The 6,879-nt window shown below is 57.3% G+C and overlaps 1 pseudogene; it reads right to left on the bottom strand.

Moving 5' to 3' along the window:
* Window positions 1-6,879, bottom strand: part of LOC142312878 (uncharacterized) — a 259,596-nt pseudogene that overhangs the window by 172,281 nt on the left and 80,436 nt on the right.

The raw sequence follows: 6,879 nt of genomic DNA, 5'->3' as shown, positions 1-6,879 counted from the left end.
TGCATGATGCATGCCAAATATGCATGGTCATCATTGTAGCCCAGTCTGTTTAGCTTAAAAAGTTTTTTTTTATGATATATAAGAATTATTATTTAGTGAACTGGTGATTACTTCCTTGCAGTAGAATGTATTTACATGTTTACTGTCAGGCAGCTAGGAGCCAGCCAGTGTTTAGTGGTAAATATGAATGTGTGAAGCCCCACAGGTGTTGTGTCGGTGCATTACCTTCAGGGACTCCACTCGGCTGGATCTTGCCACAGGTAGGAGATCTTCTTCTCGTCGTGACGCCACTCTCAGTATTGCGGTCAGTGGGGACCGCCACTGCAGGTTGAGGGACGCCTGGGGCTGATGGTGAGTGCAGTTAGTTGGAATAGCCTCCTGAGAGTGAGGCAAGCCCCAGGGCCCTGTGTAGGTGTGTAGAACTACAAGGCGCAGAATGACTCAACACAGGCAGGATGTCTTTCAGGGTTTTTACTCACAGTTGATGGCAGGGTGAGTAACCCGGGCGTAGCTGGGATGAACCAAGTGGGAACCAGGTGTCCTTCAGGCTGACTTGTGAGGGTGACTACTAACTCGCCTTCCTTAGCCCTTGGTGGTTTGGGGTAACCCCGACTTTGAGTCCCTATGGGGGTCACCCAGGGAAGATGCTGCAGCCTCTCTCCCCTTCGTTTGCCGTTTGCTTGTCGCCTGGACCAGGCCACTCCAGCTGCTTGCCTCCTGTGACCTATGGGCCCTAACTGTGGCTACGTGGCTGCGGCTTTTGTGGTGTTGTGGCGTGGGCTTTGAGAGCCCCACACCGGCAGGTTTAACAAAAGAAAGCTGGATCTATCTCCGCTTCGGGATCTGCCGCCCGTTTGGGCCTGGTACTCTCTAGCAGTCTCCTTACTTCCCACTCTGTGCTCTCTCTCTAGCTGAAGATGGATTTCGGGTAGCACTCCTAGTTGACCGTTCTCCCCCGTTGGTAGCCACTGCGCGGACGCTGTCAGACTACAGCAGCCCAGGGGAAGGGGTCAGCTCTCCTCGGAGCTCCCTGGACTCTGCTCTGAACCGGCTCACATCTGGGACCTTCACTGCTGCTCCTGTCTGAGCTTCACTTTCCTGCTCCTCACTCCTCCACACTCTGCTGCAGACTCTAGACTCTTTACTCCTCCTTCTCTTTTCCCTTTGTGCCTGCCTACGCCACCTAGCAACCAGACTCTCTTACCACACCCCTTGAGAGGAGATGGAGGCTTTTGGCCCCCTCCACTATTCCAGTGAAGGTCAAGGCTTTTCCCCCTCCTGGGATCCCCAGGGGTCCTCTCATGGGTACATGTGTGAGACCTGATCACTATGCGCCTGTGTTCCACACCCCGGTCAGCCTTCTGGATTACCTGTATTGTACTGTCCCCAGCATGGGTGCAGTACTCAGTGGTGCCTGACCAGGTCAGGGGCGCCACATTCCCCCTTAGTTATCACCAGCACGTCCTCGGGCTGCAAGACAACATTTTAAAATGCATAAAACATTAAAACATGTAAAACATTTTTAAAAGCACCAGGTACCATACATCACCACCCTCCACCCACAAGTCCGTCAACCCACCCAAAACCCTTTCACGTTGGCCGCGGCTTCAGCCACTTCTGGCAGGATGTAGAGGCGGCTTACATGGGCTGGTGGTTTCAGGGTATACCTGGCCTGGTGGATCCGCGCCTTCAGCCTCTTCTGGCAGGATGCAGAGGCGGCCTCCACAGTTGGTGCTGACCAGGTACCCTCTTTGTGGTGGAGAGCCAGGCCCCATAAACAGGCATGCTCTCTGGTCGCAGGCGAGCCAAGGCCCTATATACGGACGGGCTCCTCCTGGTTGCAGACGAGCCAAGCCCCTAAACAGGCTGACTCTGGTGGTGGTGGTGCCCTTTTGGTGTAACTATTTACACTGCGAGAGTTTGTGGCTATAGCCAGTTCATAGCCTTAAGGTTTATGGTTTTCTCACAATAGTTTTTGTGGGCACATGCTTAAACGTGAACGTTGCAAAACAAAACTTTTCAAAACTTCAACTGGTAACTTCTTTCTTTACTTTACTCCTCCATACCAGGGCTTGGGCCGGTAGGGCTGCGGCACCTGTTGCTTTCTTGGTCTTTGTCGTCGTCTGAGGTAGTTTCATCTGTAGGTTCCTTGTCTTTTCTTTCTTGATCTTCATCTGTTTCCTTTGCTGCATCTGTTTCTGTATCTCTGTCTTTTCTTTCTTCCTTGGGACATGGCACTACATCAAGCGCATACAATCCTCTTTCGCCTTGATGCATGGTAAACTGTACTGAATCCCCCATCTTTAGGTTTCTGCCAGGGTGTCCTCTAGGCAGATGAGCGTTCACATCTCTTCTGTTGACAAATATCCCTTCTTTGATACCAGGGGCTACAATGAATCCATATCCACTTCTCAAATTGAAATCCTCTACTACTCCTCTGCAAATGGGTCCTCTGACCTGGGCTTTGGCTCTTCTCAGGAACCTTTTCTCCTGTAGATCTCTGGCCGTGACTTCTCTCTGCTCTGGGGATGGCGGTGCAGGGGAAAACTGGGTTCTGCTGCGGCGCTGTGTCTTGCAGGCTAGATTCTGCGAAGTGCAGCTTACAAGCTCCCAGGTAGGGCGGTTGGGCAGGTCTTCTTCAGCAGGAGGTGTCAGGTCTTCCTCGTCCCAACGGGAATATGGCAGCATCTCCGGCTCTGGGACTAGCACTGCTGCTGGCTCCGGGGGCAACTCCTCAGCTTCTTGCCCTCCTCTCCCCCTTAGTTCTTCGCTGCACTCTGGTCGTGGCAGCGCTGGGGATGAGTGTCCCTCAGCTGGCCCAGGCGGTGGACTCTTCAGCGTGGTTGCTGCTGGGGTTGCCTTAGGGGTGTGCGGAGGGAGCATGTATCGGTCCACCATCTCCTGTGGGAACTTGGCCTCCAGGTCAGCCTTCAGCTGCCAGTATGCGGAGTCTTCACCTATCAGGGATTTCCTAGTAGGGACTTCCTTAGGCTGGGGAGCGGTGTCTGCTCTGGCCTTGCAGGCCGGGGTAAATGGTGATGCAATCTCTTGACGGGCCGCGCCCTGTATGGCGGCGGCCTGGTCTTGGCGGGCCGCGCCCTGTATGGCGGCGGCCTGGTCTTGGCGGGCCGCGCCCTGTATGGCGGCGGCCTGGATCGGCGTCGCAGCTGCGATGGGATCTGTGCAGGCTGGGCTGGGCGTCGCTGCAGGGACCGGGTCTTGGTGGGCCGAGCAGGGCATCGCTGCGGCGGCCGGGGCTTGGCGGGCCGAGCAGGGCATCGCTGCGGCGGCCGGGGCTTGGCGGGCCGAGCAGGGCATCGCTGCGGCGGCCTGGGCTTGGCGGGCCGAGCAGGGCATCGCTGCGGCGGCCTGGGCTTGGCGGGCCGCACCTGGCATGGCTGCGGCCTGGCTCAGCGTCGCCGCGCCGGGCGCCTCTTCTGGGACCGCGGTCGTAGCAGCAGGGGTTGGAGCACTTGCGCTGGCCGGGGCAACTCTGGACTCACCCATCAGTGGCACCATCGGGATCTGAGTCGTCGCCGCTCGATCTGGCAGGCGTCGCGCGGCTCCCTCCTCATAGGTCCGAACCGCCGCAGCCATCTCCAGAAGCTCCGTGCGTCCCTCACTGAGCTGTCGCATGATCCTGGCCTCCAGCTGATCGCAGAAGATAGCAAGCTCCCGGCACCACCAGGCAGCAGAGCCTGGTTCTGGGTATCCACGTCCGGACTCCATCTCTTCTCTCTGCAGCAGCAGGCTTGTGGCTCTCTTTCCTTCCCGCCGTCTCTGGACGCTTCCGCTTTCTTCACAAGCGAGGTCAGAACTCTGCAGGGGATCTCTGGGTAGCCACACCTCTTCGTGGGCGGTAACTTCTCCCAGCGCGGGCTGCTGTTGTTTTTCAGCGCGCTTTTCATGGTGGCAATATGGCGGCGCTTCCAATTTTCCAAGCGGACCGCCCAGGCACATGGTCACCTGTCTGAACAGGTCTAGTCCTTATCCTGTTCGTGACGCCAGATGTGAAGCCCCACAGGTGTTGTGTCGGTGCATTACCTTCAGGGACTCCACTCGGCTGGATCTTGCCACAGGTAGGAGATCTTCTTCTCGTCGTGACGCCACTCTCAGTATTGCGGTCAGTGGGGACCGCCACTGCAGGTTGAGGGACGCCTGGGGCTGATGGTGAGTGCAGTTAGTTGGAATAGCCTCTTGAGAGTGAGGCAAGCCCCAGGGCCCTGTGTAGGTGTGTAGAACTACAAGGCGCAGAATGACTCAACACAGGCAGGATGTCTTTCAGGGTTTTTACTCACAGTTGATGGCAGGGTGAGTAACCCGGGCGTAGCTGGGATGAACCAAGTGGGAACCAGGTGTCCTTCAGGCTGACTTGTGAGGGTGACTACTAACTCGCCTTCCTTAGCCCTTGGTGGTTTGGGGTAACCCCGACTTTGAGTCCCTATGGGGGTCACCCAGGGAAGATGCTGCAGCCTCTCTCCCCTTCGTTTGCCGTTTGCTTGTCGCCTGGACCAGGCCACTCCAGCTGCTTGCCTCCTGTGACCTATGGGCCCTAACTGTGGCTACGTGGCTGCGGCTTTTGTGGTGTTGTGGCGTGGGCTTTGAGAGCCCCACACCGGCAGGTTTAACAAAAGAAAGCTGGATCTATCTCCGCTTCGGGATCTGCCGCCCGTTTGGGCCTGGTACTCTCTAGCAGTCTCCTTACTTCCCACTCCGTGCTCTCTCTCTAGCTGAAGATGGATTTCGGGTAGCACTCCTAGTTGACCGTTCTCCCCCGTTGGTAGCCACTGCGCGGACGCTGTCAGACTACAGCAGCCCAGGGGAAGGGGTCAGCTCTCCTCGGAGCTCCCTGGACTCTGCTCTGAACCGGCTCACATCTGGGACCTTCACTGCTGCTCCTGTCTGAGCTTCACTTTCCTGCTCCTCACTCCTCCACACTCTGCTGCAGACTCTAGACTCTTTACTCCTCCTTCTCTTTTCCCTTTGTGCCTGCCTACGCCACCTAGCAACCAGACTCTCTTACCACACCCCTTGAGAGGAGATGGAGGCTTTTGGCCCCCTCCACTATTCCAGTGAAGGTCAAGGCTTTTCCCCCTCCTGGGATCCCCAGGGGTCCTCTCATGGGTACATGTGTGAGACCTGATCACTATGCGCCTGTGTTCCACACCCCGGTCAGCCTTCTGGATTACCTGTATTGTACTGTCCCCAGCATGGGTGCAGTACTCAGTGGTGCCTGACCAGGTCAGGGGCGCCACAAATGGACTAGAAGGTGGCCCGATTCTACGCATCGGGTATTCTAGAATTTACGTATTGTGTAGTTCATGTATGATTTTTGTTATATATATATATATATATATATATATATATAGAGATGTTGTTGTGTGTAGTTACCAAGTGTTTGTGTAGGCGCTGTACATGTTCTGGGTGTTGTCTGGGTGTGGCGGGGGGTGAGAGCGGTGTTGTATGTGTGTTGCGTGTGTTGCGTTGTTTGTGGAGCGCTGTGTGTCTGTAGCGTTGTGTGTGTGTGTTGCGCGGTTTGTGTGTGTATGGTGTGTTTTGGGGGTATGTGCGTATATTTGTGTGTGCCGCGGTGTTTGTGTGTTGGGTGTTGTGTGTGTGCAGCGTTGTCTGTGTGTGTGGGTGTCTGTGTAGGGCAGTTGTTTGTGGTTCCCAGTGTGTGTGTGTGTATGTGTGTGTGGTGTGTTGTGCAGTGCGCGTGTGTGTGTGTGTGTGTGTGTGTGTGTGTGCATCAGCCTCTCTCTTCTCTCAGCCTACCTCTCCCAGCCTCCCTCCTCCCACCCTCCCTCAGCATCAGCCTCCCTCTCCCAGCCTCCCCAAGCATCAGCCTCCACCAGCATCAGCCTCTCTCCTTCCAGCCTCCCCCAGCATCAGCCTCCGCCAGCATCAGCCTCTCTCCTTCCAGCCTCCTCCAGCATCAGCCTCCCTCTCCCAGCCTTCCCCAGGATCAGCCTCTCTCCTCCCAGCCTCCGTCCTCCCAGCCTTCCCCAGCATCAGCCTTCCCCTCCCAGCCTCCCTCAGCATCAGCCTTCCCCAGCATCAGCCTCTCTCCTCCCAGCCTCAGCCTCTCTCCTTCCAGCCTCCCCCAGCATCAGCCTCTCTCCTTCCAGCTTCCCTCAGCATCAGCCTCTCTCCTTCCAGCCTCCCCCAGCATCAGCCTCCGCCAGCATCAGCCTCTCTCCTTCCAGCCTCCTCCAGCATCAGCCTCCCTCTCCCAGCCTTCCCCAGGATCAGCCTCTCTCCTCCCAGCCTCCTTCCTCCCAGCCTCCCCCTCCCAGCCTCCCTCAGCATCAGCCTTCCGCTCCCAGTCTCCCCCAGCATCAGCCTCCCCATGCATCAGCCTCCACCAGCATCAGCCTCTCTCCTTCCAGCCTCCCCCAGCATCAGCCTCCCCTTCCCAGCCTTCCCCAGGATCAGCCTCTCTCCTCCCAGCCTCCTTCCTCCCAGCCTCCCCCTCCCAGCCTCCCTCAGCATCAGCCTTCCGCTCCCAGTCTCCCCCAGCATCAGCCTCCCCAAGCATCAGCCTCCACCAGCCTCAGCCTCTCTCCTTCCAGCCTCCCCCAGCATCAGCCTCTCTCCTTCCAGCCTCCCTCAGCATCAGCCTCCCGTTCCCAGCCTTTCCCAGGATCAGCCTCTCTCCTCCCAGCCTCCTTCCTCCCAGCCTCCCTCAGCATTAGCCTTCCCCTCCCAGTCTCCCCCAGCATCAGCCTCCCCAAGCATCAGCCTCCACCAGCATTAGCCTCCACCAGCATTAGCCTCTCTCCTTCCAGCCTCCCCCAGCATCAGCCTCCCCCAGCATCAGCTTCTCTCCTCCCAGCCTTCCCCATGATCAGCCTCTCTGCTCCCAGCCTCCTCCAGCAC

This window comes from Anomaloglossus baeobatrachus, chromosome 5, assembly GCF_048569485.1.
Source record: "Anomaloglossus baeobatrachus isolate aAnoBae1 chromosome 5, aAnoBae1.hap1, whole genome shotgun sequence".
Taxonomy (NCBI): Eukaryota; Metazoa; Chordata; class Amphibia; order Anura; family Aromobatidae; genus Anomaloglossus; species Anomaloglossus baeobatrachus.
This window is presented reverse-complemented; position numbering and strand designations above follow the sequence as displayed.